Raw genomic sequence first — 22751 nt, forward strand, 5'->3', positions numbered from 1 at the left:
CACTCTTTTTCGTCACAGCTAGCCTTTGCTGAGGTCATCACATATCACCACAGCCCACGGTGCACTCTTCTGCCCTTGTGTAGGCAGCCTATGCCTGTTCTTTGAGAGAGAACATCAGCCAATACATAGAGAGACTCAACAATGGGCCACAGGCCAGAAACATACTTTACACAAGTATGCTTAGCCAGAAGAGAAGCGTGCTGTCCCACTGACCAAGATAAACATGTTTTTGCACTGTCAGGTGTTGTTTTTTCAGGCAGTTTGCAATAAACATGACAGTTTGATTCACTTTTTTTTCTGTATTTTGAGCCTTAAAGCTGCAGTAGGTAACTTTTGTAAATATATATTTTTTACATATTTGTTAAACCTGTCATTATGTCCTGACAGTAGAATATGAGACAGATAATCTGTGAAAAAATCAAGCTCATCTGGCTCCTCCCAGTGGTCCTATTGTCATTTGCAATTACTGACCGCTCCCAGTAAGAAATCAACCAATCAGAGCTGCGGTCCGTAACTTAGTTTGTGTTCAAAATGTAGAAAAATTTATATAATAAGCGAGTACACCATGAATCCATTTTCCAAACCGTGTTTTTAGCTTGTCCTGAATCACTAGGGTGCACCTATAATAAGTGTTTATAATCGGACTATTTTAGATTGCTTCGGGGTTACCGCGGCGGAGTAACCCAGTACCTTTGTGATTCTTCATAGACATAAACGGAGAGAAGTAGTTCTGGCTACGATGTTCTACCACAAGACGCAAGCAGTTCTGTTTATTAACCGCTAGAGCGTCAAAAGTTTCCTACTGCAGCTTTAATGTCCATGACTTAATGCCTTAATGTCCATAATGTCCATGCAATAACATCATTTTCAGAATATGTCCAGAAGTTCAAAAAATACTGTAAAAATACTATTCGGGTAAATATGTATGTTTCTGTCCTTAGAAATTGTGTACCTCAGTATTGCACGTTCAATGTACAGAATGTACATATTAAGGTTAACACCATAACCATAAATCTGTATTTATGCTAAACTTTAAACTTAATTAATAAAAGTGGGTGGTGTTGGTGCAGTGGATAAGACACATGCCTTTGGTGTGAGAGACCTGGGTTTGAATCCACTGTGAGACACCAATGTGTACATGAGCAAGACACTTAACCCCTAGTTGCTCCAGAGGCGTGCGACCTCTGACATATATAGCAATTGTAAGTTGCTTTGGATAAAAGTGTCACTTAAATGAATAAATGTAAAGTGTAAATGTAAAAGTTATTACTAGGGTTGTCACAGGTATTGGCACTACAATTGTTTTATTTGCAGTAGCGTAGTGTGTCAACTCAAATTAAATGAATTTCTTAGTCAGGGTGCATTTTATGTAAACATACAGTAGTCAGTTTGTCCTCCAAGTAAACAAATTGGGGAAAAAAAGTGTTACATTTAATCTGCCTTGCAGTATACATGCAACCAAACAGACCTTCTTCTGTCTATTGTGTTGTTAGAATTAATCAAACAAGAAGAAAAAAAAGGAAACAATACTTTAAGAAAAATATGCAACTTGCATGCCATTCTTTAATAAAAATGTAGGCCAAACTTAAAAATTATCATTATAAGCTAACTATTAACTATGACTTTTACTTCAGTGAACTCCTAATTTGCTGCTTAGTTGTTGTTGTTTTTTATTCATTTTAGTTAGCAAGGTAGTTGTTAAGTTTAGGTATAGGGTTGGATTAAGGTATCTAAAATATGGGCATGCAGATTAAGGCATTAAAATGTGCTTTATAAGTACTAATAAACAAACAATAAGCTAGAAATATTTGTGCTAATAGGCAACATGGTAAGAATTGGTCCCCCATAATTTAATTTAATTTGTTCATGGTTACGTGATAACATTTTAATGCCAACCGAAACTGTTACCTTTTAAGGGGTTAGTTCACCTGAAAATGAAAATAAGCCCATGCATACTCACCCTCATGTCATCCTGTAAATGACTTTCTTCTTTCAGATTAATCCAGTCAGAGTCGTTTTAAAAATTGTATCTGATCTTTCAAGCTGTTTAATGGCACTCAGCATGTCTTGCAGTGCATTAGTCCAAAAGAAGTTAAATAAATGGCGCCCGTCCATATAAAAAGCTCCGCTGTGTGAACAAATTCCTCTCGTTGCGCACTGGTTCCCAATCTTGGTCCTGGAGAACCCCCAACACTGCACATTTTAGGCCCCGTCCACACGGAGACGGAGCTTACCCCAATCCAATCTTTTTTTTTCCTCGTCTCAAGAAATATCCGCGTCCACACGAAACCGCATAATGATGTAGTATACATGCCAGACCAGACTACAGAGATACACTAAAAGCAGAGAAGAAGACTTGGACTATGCTCATAAACCTTGCGCGTGGTACACAAACGAACATGGAACAATACATTTATTAATCAGTGTTAATGTTACTTAATAAAAAGACAATCGTTCAGTGTTTGTTCATGTTTTTGTTGCTGTTACGTGACGTAGAGGTGTCTGACTAGGGGGGAGACGTGGGCTGATGACGTCATCGTTTCAGAAAATATACGGATTAGCCGTCCAGACGAAAACGCAAAGACGGCGTTTCAAATTTATCCACTCTGGGACCCGGTTTCAAAAAATAGCGGTTTCACCTTATGAAAACGCCGGATCCTTGTGGACGAAACGCCTATCCGATAAAAAATTTGTGCGTATTCACAGAAACGCATTTCTGTGTGGACGGGGCCTTAGACGTCTCCCTATTCACACACCTGATTCAACTCCTCAGTTCATTAGTGAAGACTCCAAGACATCAAATGTGTGTGTCAGATATGAGAGACACCAAAACGTGCAGTGTTGGGGGTTTCTCCAGTACCACGATTGGGAATCACTGCTGTAGATAGATGAATTTTGGTAAGAAAAATATCCATATTCAAAACGTAATAATCACTTTAATGTAGCTTGCGTCAACAGTTGCATATGGAAGCAGTTTCCGGGAGGATGACATATGATGTCAGCGTTGCACATCCTCCTGTGAGTCTTGGGAAAACCAATGTTTGTTAACAGGAGCAAAGGAAACCAAAGTCTACTCTTGGCTTCTATTGAAATCCTCAGACATTGTTCTTTACAAATCCTCATTTGGTATCACTTCTGACCTCATACGTCATCCGCCCAGAACTGCTTCCATGTACAACAGTGAGCACAAGCTACTTTAAATTGATTATTACATTTTAAATATAATTTTTCTTAAAAAATGAATCGATTCACTACAGGAGGACTTTGTTTACCCCCCAGAGCTGTGTGAGACACTTTTTATTTAGGATGGGTGCTTTTTATTTCACTTATTTTAGACTGATGCACTGCAACACCTACCGAGTTTAAAATTCGAAAAACACAACTAAGTCTTACTGTACTGCATGGTTTAGTTACACACATCCTCACAATTGATGGCCAAATGTGATTGCACTTTAGGGTGTTCCTAGTGTCTGGATCAAATTAGTTGGTCTGGGGGTGAAATATATACCACATATCTTGGTGGGAAGCTTAGACTCCTAAATTCAAAATATCACGGTCCCTAGGGCAAAAGCTGAATCACACAAACAGCCACATTCTTTCTCTGATCAAACACGTTCTTGATCTAAACCACTGCATGTTTGTGTTTGGATACAAAACATTTGCTAAATTAGGGATGCATCGATCCAATACTCAGGATCGGGATCGGCTCTGATACCGGCTCTTTTCTGTGGATCAGGTATCATTCAGACGAGACCGATCCAAATCCGATATTTTGTGTTATTGTTGAGCCCCACGAAAGGCACAAAAACATTATAAAGCACCACAATGTTTTTGTGCACTATATTTCAAGTGTCCTGAAGCTGTTCTGTAGTTCAATGTGAGGTACAGATTATTATTTAAGTCATTCAATTCAAGTTCGCCTAAACTCTTCTTTCCGCTGCGGCAATCTGTTATCCTCCATTCAACAGTCAAACTGCATGTTGTGTTCGGTTACAGTCAAAACGATGAAACTCTTCAAGAACGCACAGTAACTGAGGTTTGAAACTGTTCAAAGTAAAGGCTTAATAAACTAATGCACAAATTTAATACACTACGTATTAATATTTCTTGCCTGAGGACTGGTTCAATTTAACCGGTTCTTCTTAGTGAACCAGTTCACCAAATCAGACTGAATCGTTTGAAACTTTCCGTGTCTCCAGTAAGCATTAATCCACAAATTACTTTTTTTAACATGGCTAACACTCCCTCCGAGTAGAAATAAACCAATATCCCGGAGAAATTCATTTACTCAAACAGTACACTGACTGAACTGCTGTGAAGAGAGAACTGAAGATAAACTTGAGCAGAGTAGCTTTTGGGTTGTACTAACTGTTCTATGTGGACTCGGAGGGCTGCGCAGCTGCACACTTAATACATTTAAAAGAAACATCTTTTAGATTTCTGTATAATTGATATACTTGTTTTTCATTAATGTATTTTACAACAATACAAAGAGCAATGTGTAACATTTTACCAGAATTTAGACATATTCACATTTATTTGTAAATACAATATTTCACTAGATTTTCTAAAATTGTGCACCCATGATTTTCCTAGAATCTAGAGTATCTTTTGCTGCTGAATTATCCACTAACCTAGTTTATAATAGTATTTTTGTCATAGATAATGATTATATAGTTTTTCATTTGTTATTTTTCATTCAAATGAAGTTGTCTATATGTAGTAGATTGTGTTTAATACACAAAAGAGTGATGATCAGGTCAACACAAAGTATAGAAATTCTACATTGATTAAAAAAAAAAAAAAACGATGCTGGTATCGGATTGGATCAATATTTGCAGATGCTCAGAATTTTCAGGATCGGATTGGTTCTGAAAAAATGGTATTGTTGCATCCCTAGTATTAACTAAAGGTTTAGATCTGGTCACTTTCCACCACTGGAGCTACTTAAGTCAGTTTTGTTCAAATGCTCCATTCTACTGAGGTATAAAAGCTGTCATCATGTAAATTAAGATTTGACGGATGAAATTACACCTCAATTGAACTTTTTTCATGTTACATGTGGTAAGACTTTGTCATCTTTGATATTTACTTTAGTCACTGTTGCTATAGTTAAAGGTGATAGTCACAAGTTTGTTATTCTTTCAATTGGTATGAATATCAGTGTCAGTTATTGCAGTTTTGGATTCAATCCTACATTTATATATGGTTGTGTATTGAACTGCATGAAAGTTCATTGCGAGCTCACTGACTAAGTTTGGCTCTCCCAAATACAATCCATGAAGCTGACTGACTACACTGCACATGTAATCTTTTATTTACACAATGTCCATTATTATTAGGGGTGCTCCGATCACGATCGGCCGATCGTTAATGCGCATCTCGTCAGTAAAGCCGGTTCTTTAATCAGCGGTTAATTCCATCAGGTGCGTGATTTCACATAGAGCAGCTGTTACTACACAGAGTCGTTGTTAACTGAGAAGATGCGCCAAAAAACGCTGAAAATGAAGTGGATTTGCACATCTTCTCTATTAACAACGGCTCTGTGTAGTAACAGCTGCTCTATGTGAAATCACACACCTGATGGAATTAACCGCTGATTAGAGAACCGGCTTTACTGACGAGATGCGCATTAACAATCGGCCGATCGTGATCGGAGCACCCCTAATTATTATGAATGTATGAAAGTGCAGAACTTGATGTGTTTACGCTGAATCACCTCTGATTGACCATTATGTTAAAGGGGGGGTGAAATGCTATTTCATGCATACTGAGTTTTTTACACCTGTTAAAGAGTTGGATTCCCATGCTAAACATGGACACAGTTTCAAAAATTAAGTTGTACGTTTGAAAGAGTATTTTTGTTCCAAAAATACTCCTTCCGGTTTGTCACAAGTTTCGGAAAGTTTTTTTTCGAGTATTGCTATGTGTGACGTTAGATGGAGCGGAATTTCCTTATATGGGTCTTAAGGGCACTTCTGCCGGAAGAGCGCGCGCTCCCGTATAGCAGAGCACTTAGAGCACAGACATTCACTGATCAGAGCCAGAGCGTTGCGAAATGTCACAAAATAACTATGTTTTTGGTTGCCAGGGCAAGACAACCCTGCACAGATTACCAAAAAAAAAAAAAAAACGGCATTAAGGGACCAGTTGATGAAGTTTATTTTTTACAGAGCATCAACGGAGTTGTGCAAGTGTTTTTGTTTGTTCCCTGCATTTCGAAGATGCTTGTTTTACAAACAAGGCCCAGTTTGACGCCGGATTTGCACATCGTTTATTTCTTAAGGATAATGCAGTCCCAACGAAAAAGGGTCACGATCGTGTGTTGGAACCACAGGCGGTGAGCAAAACTGCTTCAAATATCTCTGTGTTGTTAACTTAGCTATCGGCGCGTAAGCACATCAAGTAAACAACATGCGATGTTGTCATCAAACTGCACTTTCCACATGTACAGCTTAAAAAAAATAAATAAAAAAAAATAAAAATAAAAAAAGACGACATAAAGTGTAACTTAGTCATTTTCAAAAACCGCTAAGCAAATATATACAGTTTCAGTACATACCACATAGAGACATCGTTGCTGATGCTGCTCTTGTTAAATTTCAGCCTCTGGATCTGATTCTGGATCATAAATATACGCTGAATCTGACTGTTAGCCATGGTTTGTTTTGGTTGTTTTTTTCCTCACGGTACTGTCACAACTTCCAAACGCTCTCAACGCAAAAGCCTACTGGCGCTCGTGATTCTTTAGCTCCGCCCACATGTCACGCCTCCAGCCGGTCGTGTTTTTACGGAAAATATCGGTACAGACTATCTTTCTCTTATGAATATAATAAAACTAAAGACTTTTTGGAGTTATGAAGGATCCTGTACTACTCTATAGGTACTCAAGATTAACAGGAGATTGAGTGAAAACGAGCATTTCACCCCCCCTTTAATGTGACTAACAGACATGTTTATTAGGGGTGTAACGGTTCACAAAATTCACGGTTCGGTTCGATACGATACACTGATGTCACGGTTCGGTTCGGTTCGGTTCGATACGTTTTAGATACAGCAAAATGTAAAAACATCTCAACTTTTCAGAATGCCGCAAGCGCACCGCGGGTCATGTGACAAGAACCAACCAATCAGCTTCATCCTTTCCCGTAACAACGTTGAGAGCTCAGCCAAGATGAAGGATCAGCTGATCATAGTTGTATATGGATTGCAATTTTGAAATAAATTTAGTAGCAGAGCTACTGCAAGCGATTTTTAGAGCTGCAAATCCATTTATCCTTCGCTGAAATTTCCGCGTCTCATGGAGAGAGCACGTCATTGTTGCTTAGCAAAGACAGACGCCTCATGAGCGCTTCTGCCCGAGCGCTTTTGAAAGGAGGAGAAAGACGCGCTTAGCGTTTTCCATGCGTTTTTAGGCATTTTTTTTTTTTTTTTTTTTGTATTCCCGCTGGTGTACCCTGTCATGTTGCAGATGCGACATACCGTTGTTTTTTTATCCACCACTCTCTTGCCATCACCATTATAGCTTAAAGGGAATCCAAAGTGCACCCAAACACCAGACCTGTTGGTTATTGGAGGATCTTCTCATTTCTAGTCTGTTAAACGCATTGGCTATTTTGCAACGAGCCTTCAGCGCGTACTGAGTGAGCGAGCGCCTGCTGAGTAGCCTAACATAAACATATAAGATGGTGTTTTTTTCTTCTTCGGGAGTGTCAGGGGCGTTGCCTGTTACGTTGTTTGGGTTATTGGGCTACCTTGTTGAACGCATATCATTATATTTCTCTCTCTCTTTTTTTTTTTTTTTTTTCAAATATAATTAAATACTCCAACGAACCGTTCGGTATACATAATGCGTACCGCGTACCGAACCGAAAGCGTCGTACCGAACGGTTCAATACGAATACGCGTATCGTTACACCCCTAATGTTTATATATTTCAATTTTGACTTTTTTTTTCGCTTGCTTGACAGACAATCTGACCAATCATAATGCCGATTCCATCATTTTTTTCAGACAAACAAACCAGACAGTAGAGTATTTTAACTTCAGTGTTGTGTATTGACATCTTTCCGCGGTTAAAATAATATACCTTCTAATGCCATTCATGTTTATTTTGTGCTTTAATTAGTAAATATGAAAAGATGATCGGTTTACATACCACTTGAACTGAGGCATTATAATGATCTGTCATGTCACATTAAAGAGCCACGAAACAATATTTATTGTTTGAACTTTGAAATGACAAAATTTGAAAGCTGAGACTTTGTTTCATACAATAAGTAACCTGCTCTGTCTTGTCTGTTGGTGTGTTGTCAGTTTCCTCTTTGCTCCGTAATGTATTTTTTAATTGCATTTTATGAAGTCCAATTCTGAGGGGAAGAAAAGTATGACTATTTTTTACAACTGCAAATTTAATTAAAATTTAACTCGTCAAAAATGGTCAAAACTCTCAACTGTGAGTTACAAAGTCAGAACTCACAGTTGAGAGTTTATTTCACGCAATTCTGAAGAAAAAAGTCAGAAGCGTGAGATGAAAAGTCAAAATTACTTTTATTTTTATTCAAGCTTCTATACTTCACAGAGCTCACAAAGAAATACATGCCGAACTAGTCCAAGGTTTTCAACTGGTCTTTCTAATGTTTTTTCCACAGGTCTGGATGCTCTACTTTGTTTTTGAAGGGTTTAGTTTTTAAAAAAGGACTTAACAACTATACAGTACAATACAACTTAATTTAATGCATATTTATGTTGCATTATGAGATGTATTTACACATTTCAGAATATAACAATGCATCAAATTGAGCTTGTGTATCTAGCAGTGTCTGTGCCCACATTTCCTTTCTCAGATTACACACACACTTGTATGCATTATAGAGCGTGGCTAACACAACATCACATACGTTTTGCATAAAAAAAAAATCAGCTTGATAGATCCTTGAAGTTCTGTTTATCATAATAGTTTGTGTCAAATAAGCAAGACGTCTCTTTGAAATAGCAGGTCTAAGTTGTAAGTCAGTATTACACTGATCAACGCTGCACAATTAAGCATAAGTTAACTACACTAACTAATATAATAGATTATTTCAAAGAAAGGCTAATTTGAATTGAGAATTTTCATTGTGACCAAGCAACTGGAATTAATGAAATGCTCTATTCCTGTTAAGCTCATCTACGTCAAATGTTTATATTGTACAGACCCAAACAAAAGACATCTGTTTGCCTCTGCTCTGTGAAGGTTCTTTGTGCATAATTCATGTTGTGAATTGTCCTGCTGAGTTTTCGATCATTCATATGTGTGTGCGTATGTGTTGTTTGTAGGCAACAGTGCAGCTTTGTGTCTTCAGCAGTGAATATCCCACAGTGCCTCTATCAGTCAGTAAATAACATTCACTTAAATGTGAGCTGCTTTTTTTTTTCTCCTGTTGCCTATGGTCTGAGCATATAAAGCATCTGTGTGTATGTGTGTGTGAGTGAATGCTTGCACCCAGCTGAATGCACATTACCCTCAGGACTGAATCTTCACGAGAATCCCACATGATGATAGAGGTGGGGAGAGATGGACAAATCGAGAATAGCAAAAGAAAGTAGTGCTGCACGCCGGGAGTTCACTAGACCTAGAGTGAGGGAGACTAAACATGCAGACACCAGATACCAGTGTGATTTACTTTCATTTTATTTTATTTTTTTTATTTAAATTATTTGTATGTATTTAGTAAGTGCTCTTTCATTTAGATAGATTTCTAGGGCTCGAATATACAACTCAAAGTTGAGTTGTTAACATCAATTATATGTTTCACACTGTTAAATTTATTTGACATTCATTGTATTTTAGGAATGTAACGATTCACTCAACTCACGATTTGATTCACGATTTCACGAATCAGTTTTCTCACAGTTCTTTTTTTTTTTTTTTTTTTTTTTCAAAATGAGATAGAAGACAACAGTGTAATTTTATTAGAAACATTTCTTTGTGGAATTAAAATATAAAAATGTTTTCCTTTTTTATTATAAACCGGTTTGTAGTCATGTATTAGTTTAGTTTTCCCAAGAACAACTTGTTTTTATTTACATTGAGTGTAGTTTTCTTATTAGTTCAGTAGCATTTTCCTCCCTAAGCTGGTACAGACAAAACATGGGCACTGTCATAGTTCAAAGACTGGAGGGGGAAAAAAAGGAATTAAAAATGACTACAGAATTCAGTTCAGAATATTCGATACATGCTAAAGGACACAAGATGCTCTAAACAATTCAACACACAAGATCACAAACCTCCTGTAACAGAAAATGAAAGGTTCTCTCTTCTGTGAGCTGTACAGTGTGTGTGCTTATTCTACATTACGTCCAGTCTGTTCTAAAAATACAACTGAACCCTCAATTAAAGATTTCCCTCTGCCTGCTCCACACATACAATGTCTGGCTGAAGATCTCTGTATCTTTAAGTTGTTTTGGTATCTTTTTTTGTGCATAATAAAAGGATGTTAAGGCAGTGCTCCAACATTTTTTTGAATGTGATATGTGATCATTATCTTCTTAACTGTGGCTTGTGCTTTGTAAAATCTAATGCTGCACAAAAACTAACAATTCATAAAAGCCAATGTAGTTACAAATTTTTGACATGCCCAAGACTGTAATCCAGCCACAATTACTTTTTATATTGAAAATAGGTCACCCCCCCAAAGTGCCAAATTACGAACTTTGCAATTAAAGAGTTAAAGTCTTTTTTTTTTTTTTTTTTTTACATTTTGGTAGTTTTGATCAGGACTGTGGTTGATTAATAGATTTATGCAAAAAGCGCCCGTTTAATTTAGTGGATGTTTTCATCCACGAACATCATGAAAGGGTAGTGAATTTGAACAACCCACAAGGGTTAAATTGTAATTTCTTACATCATGTTTAATACCAAGTTGGTTTTTGCCTATAGTTTACACCCAATTAATAAAATGGATTTGACCTACATAAAGCTCTCCTTGGAGGTTAATTTTATAGTCTGTAGTGTCATATTTCTCTTCAGTCATGGGTAAAGTATATCATCCCATGTCATCTCAAACTAGACTGCAAAAAAATGGCAAGAGACATTTGTGGAATCTAAAGATCCAAAAAAGGGATTTCACTAAGAATACCTTGATCTGACGAACCTTTAGGACTGTACGACATTACTCTGCCACAGGGAGCTCGGCACCTGAAATAGCTCTATAAAGTGTCAAAGTGTGCTCTACTACATGACATGTAAGGGATAATGTGCTAGTGATCGACCAATACTGATTTTTTATTTTATTATTATTTTTTTTTTTATAACCGATACCAATTATTTGCATGTTTATGTGCCCGATAACTGATATGTGGAATCAATATTTATTTACTGTTATGAAGTTAATAAATGACTGCGTGAAGTAAGAACACAATAGTTATTTCACTTTGTTTTTTCTTCTTTTCAGTCATCTTTTTTTTTTTTTTACTATTAGGGTAGGGTTGTATACTACTAACCTTTATTGCAATCCACTATTCCATTGTATTCCTTGTATTTCATATATAGGAGTAGGAGTACTGACTGAGCAATATACAACACTGTAAAAAAAAAAAAAAAACACTTGAAAAATGTAGATGTGACCAGTCACTAAAAGATTTTGAGTTGGGAATGTAGATTTTTTACAATAAAGACTTCCTGATTCATTATTAGGACATTCATGTTTATCCTTTGACGATACCACTGCTTTTTCTTATGAAATGTACATGGAAATTGGCAGACAACAATAAAAAAATAAATGACAACATTAATTATCAATTTGCCACTTCTATAAATCAGTTACTAAAAAAAAAAAAAAACACCAATTCCTTTACTCTACTCTTACTCTAATATATCTATCATTATACACTAATGATTCATTATTACTTAATACAAAATTATATTTAATAATATAAAACAAAATAACTTCACATGATGTTTCTCTCTCTGTGCCATTTAGTGTTTTCAGACAATGATGTTTGTCTTTGATCATTTCTGTGCATACTGCATAATATAATGCCGAAATAAACAATGTTTCAAATTTTAAAAAGTAAATTAGAAAACGATCATGATTTATTTTAAAGTATGTTTTCATGGGTGCTAGTCGCTTCATTTTTTTTGTCTAATTAATAATAAGGCTGAATAAGCTGATCTATAGCATGTTAAATGGTGGTTGCCTGTCTATGAATGGTACACCCCCCTAAGCTCACAGAAGTGGTTTGACCCAAGTCCTCAGCAGCCAATGACATTGACCCATTCAAACTGATTTTTAACACGTAATTAACGCATACTTGACGTGAATTTCACGTGTATGTAAATTACCGCTTGCGGTAATGTTTTTAACTCGGTGTGGTGCGGACGCGCCTGGAAAAAACGAGCGTGGCGCGACCGTGTTGCTTCCATTATAAGCGCGCCTACACTGGAAATAACGAACTTGAGCGCGCAAAAGACGTGATATGTGAAAGCCCCTAAGTCTAAAGATTTAAGTATTTGGTGCTGTGATGAACATCATATAAGTCTATTTAAATGTATTTAAGAAAGTAGTGCAGCTGCTTTATTTATTGGTTTTCAGGATAACGGCTGCATTTCTGCATTTTAGCGCCGTCTGCTGTCAAAGAGTGAATGAGTGAGTAAAAGAGTGAGTAAATTTTTTAGCTTCATCCTTTCCTGTAACAACGTTGAAAGCTCAGCCAAGATGAAGGGACAGCTGACCATAGCTGTATATGGATTACCATTTTGAAATAAATTTAGTAGCAAAGCTAACCCATTTATCCTTTGCTGAAATTTCCGCGTCTTCATGGAGAGAGCAAGTCATGGTTGCTTTGCAACGGCAGACGCCTCAGGGGCGCAACGTTCTGAGCACTTTGGAAAGAAGGAGAACGTGGCGTGCATAGCATTTTCCATGCATTTTTAGGGGCGATATGTGAACGACACATATATCTAAGTCAGCTGATGGCTGCAAAGGATCAGAACTGATGCACAACTGTGCCCGGGAAAAGACAACAGTAGGGATAAGGAAAAGAAAATAGTCCAAGATGAGGCCCGTGCGTCACCTTTAGGTACTTAATCCTATTAATCTTTTTTGGATTTTGATAACATTAAGTTAATAACATGTTTTAATATCGAATCTGCCTTTTAAAACCCTCTTAGAGTTTCAATGTTTTGTTTAATTAATTCAATTAAAATATCCACTTAATCTTTCATTTTTGGCCACCTTTTTGCAATGCAAATGCTAGCCTCTATAATTTCTTCAACAAAAACATGTGGATATCACACCCTTCCAAAAGCCAATCCTTGGTTTTCTTGAAGTAAAGTTTTCTTGTGTGTCATTTCTAAATACTTTAAACTACAAAATAAAACAGACAACTGTATTAGTAAAATCATAGCCATAGGCAACTGTCTAGGTACAATTGTAATTTGTAAATAATAATTGTTTTATTTTTACTTGTTCATTCAATTTTTTAAATGCTCATGCTAAATACTAATGTACCTGCAAAACACTGTTTATTTTTAGAAGTGTATTATGTGCATTTGTAATGTGTATCTTTGCTCTATTTTTTTTAATGACAAATATAAATTAATGACAAAGATTGATGTTTATAGGTGACTAATTGAGCTTCCATTTATTTTATTATTATTAGTAGTATTAGTTCAAGAATAAAATAAAAATATCGGATTGATATCGGAATCGGCAAATAGCCAAAGCTGCGGCATCGGTATCTGTATCGGAAGTGAAAAAATGGTATCGGGACAAACATTGTATTTTATTGCATTTCTCAACTGGAATATTATAGACAAAAACATTATTAATAATTTTGCTATCTAGATTATGAAATGCTTTAAACAAGTGAATCTTGTTCAAAGTTACATGCAGTGGCCTTGCTGGAGCATTTCCTGAGCATCAACCCCCTGATTGAACAGCAATATGAAAGTGGATTCATGAGACTAATGATGAACAAATTTACAACAGAGAGAGAATTAAAATTCAGTGCTTTTATTTCCAGCATGCGCTCATTCGTGGCTGTATTATTCAATTCAGGCAAAGTTGCGTCTTTATTGGGACAGGACTTGATGTGTTATTTAACATGGCTCTAAGAAATAGAGACCAACTCACGGAGTCAAGCTGCATAAACTACATATCAGGTATTTATGTAATGCATCCACCGTTGGGAACGTTACTTTAAAAAAGTAATTAGTTATAGTTACTCACTACTTGTTCCAAAAAGTAACTGAGTTAGTAACTGAATTACTCTATAATAAAAGAAACTCGTTAGCAGGGAATAACTATTTGCGTTACTGTAAAAAAAAAAAAAAGTTGCTATGTCAGAGAATTATTATTATTATTATTATTTATTTTTTTTTGCAGTTTTCACAAGTCACAAGTCAGTTGAAATGAGTAGAACAGACAGGTGTTCATACATAACTTTCGATATTTATTGCACGTCAACAGACAGCAAGAGTTTTATCCTGCACTTCAAGTATTATCTTTGTAAGAAAAGTGTTTTTGGCCACTAGCTTTGTAGATGCGTGTCACCCATTACATGTACACATTACATGCACGTTCTTGCCTTTGACCACAATGAATTTGAAGTAGTGCTTATATCTCCACCTTGAAAATGGCAAGGTGCCTTAGCCAATCATAATTGCTTATCTCGTTATTAACCCACCTACTCTCTCGCTGTGTGAGCCAGGGGTGCATTCGGATTGCAAAGTTTATTAAATCAATGCATCGTAATGCCCCGCATTTAACGTTCAGTAACGTTTACGCTGTTGTAACCACGGGAAAAGTAATTAGTTAGATTACCCCGTTACTGAAAAAATAACGTAGTTGCCTAACGCTGTTCTTTTAAACGCCGTTATTCCAAACACTGAATGCATCTAATTTGTGCATAACTGGCTGTTATGTTAGATAAAGTTTACTAACTACAGCAAATGAAGTACATGCACGCCATTGTTGTTCCGTCTTTTCTCAGATGTGTCGCAATGGCGATCCAGCGCACACTTCTCAAAAGACCCAGAAGATGGCGGCATTTACCGGTGAATCTGATATTACAAAACCAATACTCGATAATGGTAAAATGCTTAAATCTCTCTAATGTGAATCCTGCCAGTTGTTATTGCAGAATTACCTGCGACAGGGTGATCAGGTCTTGTATCACCCTGAAGGGGGTTATTCAGTGCTAAAAACCAGCTTTTATGTACAGTATCTCGCTTATTACTTGGCTACTTGTTACGCAAGTAAATAATTAGACACAAAAAAGTGATATGAGTTGAAATATTTGAACAAAATAAAGCTTGTGTGAACATAGCAGTTGCGAGCAAGCAGCAAATTCAAACTAGACAGACATTTATGTGGTGCAGTCAAACCACTTATTACAAAACATTTCACCACATAAATAGTTACAGCAATAAAAGTAATACCAAGTAATAGTAATACCAGGATGCATAATTAATTATTTTTTTTTACACAATTTTGAATCAAGTTTTAATATTTTATTAGCTAAACAAATGCAAAGCTTCCACCAAGAAAAAAATTTTCCTGGCAAAAGTATAGCTCCGACTTCAGTTACCTGGACGAGCCTTTGTTTTTGTTTTTGCTGGTTGTTACTGACATACTGTACCTAGACCAATCAGAATCAAGTACTCCACAGAGCTGTGTAATAAATCTGGATAAACTCCTGGGGCTGGATTCAAGGCACCAAACCCCCAACTGCTCCCCGGGCCCTAAATGGCTGCCCAGTGTGTGTGTGTGTGTGTGTGTGTGTGTGTGTGTGTGTTCACTGCTTTGTGTGTGTGCACTTCGGATGGGTACTTTTCTGAAGTGACTGAAAGTAAACCATGATCGGTCATGATTAAACACAACTCGAAATTCAAATTCAAAGCAACTCTACAAAAAATGTGTTATTTTTAGGGAACTAATTTTTTTTTCCGTCTATAAATATGAATTTGGTGGAATGTATCTTCATTTTATTATCTGATTTTTTTTTTACTTCTTTCTTAAGAAGATCTTTCTTAAGAAGGATCTTTTTGTTCATCATTTGATAATTTACTGCTGTTATGTTAGAAAACTGTTCTTTCAACAAAATGACAAGCTTTCCACAGGTGGTGTTAGCACTATGTTATCAGGCAAATAATATTGATATCAGTAAATCTAGAGTGTAAGAGAAGCTATCAGTGTCTAATGTCAAATCTAACCTCCCCCAAAATATCACATTAAAAAGCTAAATGTCAGAAAATATGAAGGCAACATGTGAAAGACTTTTGGGATAATCTTTTCATAATCTTTCAAATAACACTTGTTTTTTAAGTAATTTAAAGTAGATTTAAATGCAGTATGCATGGCTATTTCTGGGGATGACTCCTGTGATAGCAATTTTTAACATAAAGTAAGCAAAGAAATTGTGGGAAATCATGCAGTCCTGATAGAAGTCTGGATAGGTTGACTTGAGCTTTTGTTTGCGAGAGGCTAGACACTGTCTGGGTGAGTACCATCACTGTGTTATGTAATCTGTACCTAAAACAGGTAATACTACTGAGTGTGAGGTTATAGAAGGGTTGATTTTAATTAAACTGTCCCAGAGTGATTGAGAATTGGCAGTTGTTCTGAACAAAATATAATCCCAGTCGGAGCAGACTAAGTAACGTGACATACAGCCAATTATGGTGACCCATACTCAGAATTCATGCTCTGCATTTAACCCATCCAAAGTGTACACACACAGCAGTGAACACACACACCGAAAACACACCCGGAGCAGTGGGCAGCCATTTATGCTGCAGGGCCTGGGAGCAGTTGGGGTTCGGTACCTTGCTCAAGGGCACCTTAGTAGTGGTATTGCCAGCCCGAGATTCGAACCCACAACCCTAGGGTTAGGAGTCAAACTCTCTAACCACTCTCTAACCACCAGACTATAAAGCGGTTTATCACATTGTAATGTTAATCTGTGTTTCTCTTTCTGTTTCTCTCAGGATTCTCTTTTGAACACAAAGCAATGTGTAGGAAATAAGGATTGTGCTGTGCAGGTGAGTGTAAAACACTGTGCTTCAGTAGCGTGGTCCGGGAAGGTTTGATAGGATTGCCTATAGGCAGGCTTACATGAAGTCTACACTCACAAACTCACTGCAAATTTATGCAGAATTCATAATTACAGAAAGAACACTAAGGCAGTTGACCATATATTCACACTGCTTTTTTGGGTTTCCAAAAACATACCAGTGTGCATTCAACAGGAAATAAAGGTATTCATCAGAAAAAGTAATTTATGTAATGTGCTGCTTGTCTAAATTGCTAAGTTTTTTGGATATTTTGGTGAATCGGTGGCCGGTTTGAATTAGGGATGCACCGAAATTTCGGCCACCGAAATTTTTCGGCAGAAAATGGACTTTTCGGTTTTCGGCCGATAGACTTTTATCACCGAAACAACACGGCCGAAATGTTGTGATGACGCAAACAGAAACCGCTACCTGCACGTGCACCTGCATAGCGCAGACCACGAGCTCCACGCGACATTCACTTAACACCAGTGAGAACATTCTCTCTCTTCGTATTCCTTTATTCGCAGCACTAAAGCGTCTCCTAACAAAGAGATTAAGACGGACCACAAAGTAAAAACAAAGAAAAGTACAGTCTTATTGAGTCTGTTAGCACACGTCTCACTGAGATCTTTTCGGATCCTCTGCACTTCATCGCGAATGTGCTTGATCCGCGTTATAAAGAACATTACTTGGATGCGGAAATAAGACAGCGCGCACGAGAAATGATCCAGGCCGCGCTGGATGCGGAGAACCCGCGTGGAGACGGAGAAGCGCCAAGCGCAGGAGACAGATCAGAGCGCAGAAAAAAAGACTGGTCTCTGCACCAGATGAGTGCCATGCACCATCGTTGTCTGATATGTTCAGTGGAATTCTGCAACAAAGTGCCTCAAATAATAATAATACGTTGGCTATTTTGTTCTTAGGCTACTATACACACACACACACACACACACACACACACAAACATACATACATACATAATATCAGATTGTAGCCATATTTATGCTAGATTTCTGCTTTAATTTGATAAAAAATGTTTATTTATGCCCTGGCCCTATTTAAATACACTCTCTCAAATATTTCTCAAATGTCAGGCAGATGACAAGCTCAACTGCTCAAAAGCTAGATGGTTAACTGTCTGAAGTCCCCATCCCCAGAAGTGATAACAGTCTTGCCTACTGGAGAAGTAATGCTCTTTCTAGTCCTACAGAGAACAATTTCAAATGCACTTCACCTAAATGCACTTTGTTTTTATGAGAGAACTGTCATTTTAAAACCTTTCTGCAGGCCAGTAGGCCGGTACATTATTATTAAATTTATACACATGAGTGGGATACATTTTTAGTTTGAATTTTATTTTATACTGTGCATTGTTGCAATGTGCTTAATAAATATTTGCATCATTTGTAATTATGTATTTTTATGTTTTTTTTTTTAAAATAAGTTATGTAATTGTAATTATCTTTGAAACTTTAATATTAATTTATGCAATTGCAATGTCTTAATTTTAGTAAAGTTAGTACACGGTCATAGCAATAAATGCAATGGTTCTAATAATTGGCATAATTTCTTTCGGTGTTTAGGTTTCGGTTTTCGGCCTTGTTTTTCTCTTTTTCGGTTTTCGTTTTCGGCCAAGAATTTTCATTTCGGTGCATCCCTAGTTTGAATGATTTTGTGCAATCTCATTTGTATGTTTTCATAAGATTTGCATATGTTTATAGGCGAGGTAAGGGTGGACTTTCATGCTTTTTTTCCCTTTCATTTTTTTTTTATGTTTCCATATGAATCATGTTGTACAAATTTGCAAAATTGCCACCCCGTAAAAAAATGACATTTTCTCATGATATTGTGTTGCCTTAAAAGACAGAGACCAAATAAAATATGAAATTTGTGACCAATTAAATCTGACATCTAATATTATAAGAATAACTTATTGTGGTTGTTGTTGTATAAAATTGTGAAGTATATTAGGTTTTATTGTAATCCAATAATTATTTATTATTTTTTTAAAGTTTCAGTCCTGCACAATGATTATCAGATACAAGATTTTATTTTTATTTTATACCCCCTACTCTTTGCTTCTATATTATTAAACATTTTGGCTAATGTGATTATACCTATGGCTACCAATAACATGTGTTTCCCCAAAAGTTTGTGAACAAAATAGGCAAAAAATATGTAAAACAAAATGTTTAGTTCACTTACTTCACTAAAGGTCTATTTTATGTGTTCATTTAGATAGCGAAGTAAACACGTGTGAGATATTATGCTGGATAGAGTTCAGAGTAGGGTGTGTCTTCTCTGTGGAAAGAAAACATATAATATTCATGAGTCTGAGTGTTTAACTCGTAAATGTGTGTATGAAGTCATATGAGCTGTGCTGAAAACTAGAGTGATTATGTGTGTTTTCATGAGGTAGTTTGGGCTAGCGAAGGCATACTGAAGTGATTAGACTCTGTAGACTGTGTGTGTGTGTGTGTGTGTGTGTGAGTTTGACGTTTCAGTGAGTCACGGGTTCCATACAGTATAATGGTGGAGCTGCTTACTGGAGCTACTGTCCTATGCCCCTTAGGTTTTTCTCTTTCTCTCCTTGGGTTTTTTTTTTTTTTTTCTTGTCCAAGAAGAGAAACACACTGGTCAGCATTTTAAGTCCAGGGCCTGCCGGGTAGTGTCAGTGGGTGACTTCACATCAAAGATGTATGGAGTGAGCATCTCAGCAGCCCTGACAACCCTAATAAAGAGAAGCCAGGGCCTCCTCGCATTAAACCAGACCTCTGTGGCTCCAATAAGCACTTTCTGCTTTGATGCTTTGTACAGTCTGAATGAGCATTATACACTGGAGCAAGATGAAGGGCAGTATCATGTGTGGATGGAAACTATATTTCTGGTTCTTTCCTGGTTCAGTTTCATTTCTGTGCTACATGTGTCAGTGAAGATGGAGCTCTGCATCAAAGATAAAAGAAAACATTTAAATAAAAAAATTTATTGACTAAGGTTATATTAATGATTCTGTTAGTGCTTTTGAAAGAGCTGGCTTGTACCTGACTGATTTGTAAGTCTAAAAAAAAAACGCCAAAGAACCAAAGTTAGTTCTATTTTAAGTATCATCATCTTTATACAAACATCTAATAAATGTCTTAAATTGAGTAAATTTACATACGTCATAAATTATGCACATTGCAAAAGATTCTGTTCTAACATCCAACAGGAACATTTGAGCTACAGTTTGATTTTAGATGAAAAGGCACCTTCAAGTCAAGTGAATCAGTTATTTTTATAGTCATTATAGAGTGGACAACAGTAGATGATGGAAGCAATGCAGAGAGAGGGTAGAGGGTAGGGTGGGATTGGAAAATACTAGCTAACGGTTTAAGTTACACATGGTTCGGGTTGGTGTCATGGTTTTTGAGTCACCGTTTCGCTACCGTTATGTGCTACAGTAATGGCCAATAATATCGGCACCCTTGGTAAATATGATCAAAGAAGGCTGTGAAAATGTATCTGCATTGTTAATCATTTTGATCTTTTATAAAAATAAAAAAAAAATCACAAAAATCTAACCTTTAATTGGATAAGAATTTAAAACTGAGGAATAATATAATTATGAAATAAATGTTTTTCTCTAATAGACACTGGCCACAATTAATGTCACGGTTTTATTTAAACATTTGACTATGGTGGCTGGTGTCTCTATATTCACGTTCCGTACAATAGAATCACCAATAACTAGAGCACTTTCATCAGGTTTCTCAGTGGGTGCATCCGTGTGTGGGGAGAACCTGTTTAATGTTTTGATCGGAACAGAAGAGCGGTGTTTTCACCCACGACTACGCTGCCTCACCGTCACCCAGTTGCCCTGCTGCAGGGGCTCTGTAGCCGGAACCGGACAATGTACAGGAATCCCTGAGCTAGACGCATCCACAGCTGTATCTAGAGCCCTAACATTCTTACTGTCCTCAATTAAAGTTTGGATGCGTGTCTCTAATTCAGAAATCTTCTCTGTCAGCCTAACTATTTCCCTGCATTAATCACATGTGAATCCCTCATCAGCGACAGAGATAGATAAACTGTACATGTGGCAAGAGGTGCAAATAACAATAGCAGGAGAAGCCATTTCTCACCGTGCTTGATGAAATATTCTTACTGCGGTTGTTTGATGAACTTGTGAAAAACTGGAGCGAGAGAGAGGAGAAAAGAAAACGCTAATGACAAGCTAACGAGTGCTAATGCTTTGCAGGTGTACTGTACTCACGGAAAAGTGAACGATCAAAGTTAATCTGATAAGATTGATCGATAATAACAGAAATATGGTGTGAATTAAGTTATATTTTACCTCTTAAAAAAAACCCCGCCAAAGATGCCATGTGTCTAAACAAGATGTCCAGGACTTCAAGTGGAAATATAGGCCCTCAACTTCAAAAATACAGCTGTATATTTCATTGTACACATGGGGTACTTTTTATCAAGCACCACCTTGAGTGTTTGCTGCTGAAAAGCTTTTTTTGTTTTGTTTTATCTGTCCATATAAGCAATTCCCATTTGAAGTTCCAGTCATGTCTGATAACTAAATATGCTGGGGATTGTTCTTGGATAAGCTAGGATAATTTTTCTTGAAACCCTCCCAAACAACATGTGGTGACAATTGACAATTTTTTTTTTTTTTTTAAGTTTTCTGGCCCAAGACTCAACTATTTTTTGCAATTCTTCAGCGGTGATCCTTTTGAAGAGTCTTTGGTCACTCAAACTCTCATTCTCTTCATGAATAAGGATAATATAGATAGGGCTGTCACTTTTGTGAAAAAATAATTTTGATTTTTAAGACGTAAGTGTTCATTGAATCGATTGTAAAATCGTTTTTCCATGTCTAAACAAAAAGCCGTTTCCTTTTTTTAACGTCGAATAACAGACGAACGTAGAGAGAGCGCTGGAAATGCACAAGTCAGCAATATTTCTTATTTATTGGCATGAAGTTTCGTGCAGAATAACAAACAGCAACAGGAGTGCAACCTTCTCGGAAAAATATATGGAGGGGACGGCTGCCATAACAAAAGAAAAACATCACTGCAGGCTTCAACCCGGCTACATTTATGATTTAGGCAATTCATGATTCAATCCATTTCAAACAACTGTTCAAAAAATGAAACTTGAGACTTGAGAACAGGCCATATGTGTTTTTTTTTTTTTTTTTTTTTTTTATTGAACGTAACCGACACTTAGATTAGGCGGCACTAGGCAGGCATAATGAAATGCGCAAAAAGGCTAGGGCCATTACAAATTTATTGGACAGGAAAACAAGCCGATCAACATTTTCAGAGTCCAGAGCAGAGCGTTTTTTTATTCACTATATGTCCAGCTGTTGAGAAGACGTTCTCCGACCGCACCGATGTCCCAGGGAAACTCAGGTACAGCTGCGCAAGGTGGGGGTATTACTGACAATTTTCCACCACAAAAGCCGGTCGCTGTCAGCTTGCAATGGTCCTTTTCATAACTCAGAATCTCCTGTAACTAGATGCGCGAATTAGGCGAATTCGCATCTACCACACTTTTTTCACACTTTTTTGCTATGTATATAATTCCAAATATAATTCCACATGTGTTAATTCATAGTTTTGATGCCTTCAGTGTTAATCTACAATGTTCATAGTCATGAAAATAAAGAAAACTCTTTGAATGAGAAGGTGTGTCCAAACTTTTGGTCTGTACTGTATTTATT

The 22751-nt window shown here is 36.8% G+C and overlaps 1 protein-coding gene across 5 annotated transcripts in view; it reads left to right on the top strand.

Annotated features, from left to right (window-relative positions):
• Positions 1-22751, top strand: part of LOC127938329 (tyrosine-protein kinase fynb) — a 74435-nt gene that overhangs the window by 9810 nt on the left and 41874 nt on the right. For 4 of the 5 annotated variants that reach the window (XM_052534866.1, XM_052534868.1, XM_052534869.1 and 1 more), the window contains exon 2: positions 16973-17026. The exons of the other annotated variant lie outside the window; for it this stretch is intronic. The gene's annotated coding sequence lies outside the window, so the exon portion shown is untranslated. The remainder of the gene's footprint in view (positions 1-16972; positions 17027-22751) is intronic. 5 annotated transcript variants of the gene reach the window in all.

Source organism: Carassius gibelio, chromosome A20, assembly GCF_023724105.1.
Source record: "Carassius gibelio isolate Cgi1373 ecotype wild population from Czech Republic chromosome A20, carGib1.2-hapl.c, whole genome shotgun sequence".
Lineage (NCBI taxonomy): Eukaryota > Metazoa > Chordata > Actinopteri > Cypriniformes > Cyprinidae > Carassius > Carassius gibelio.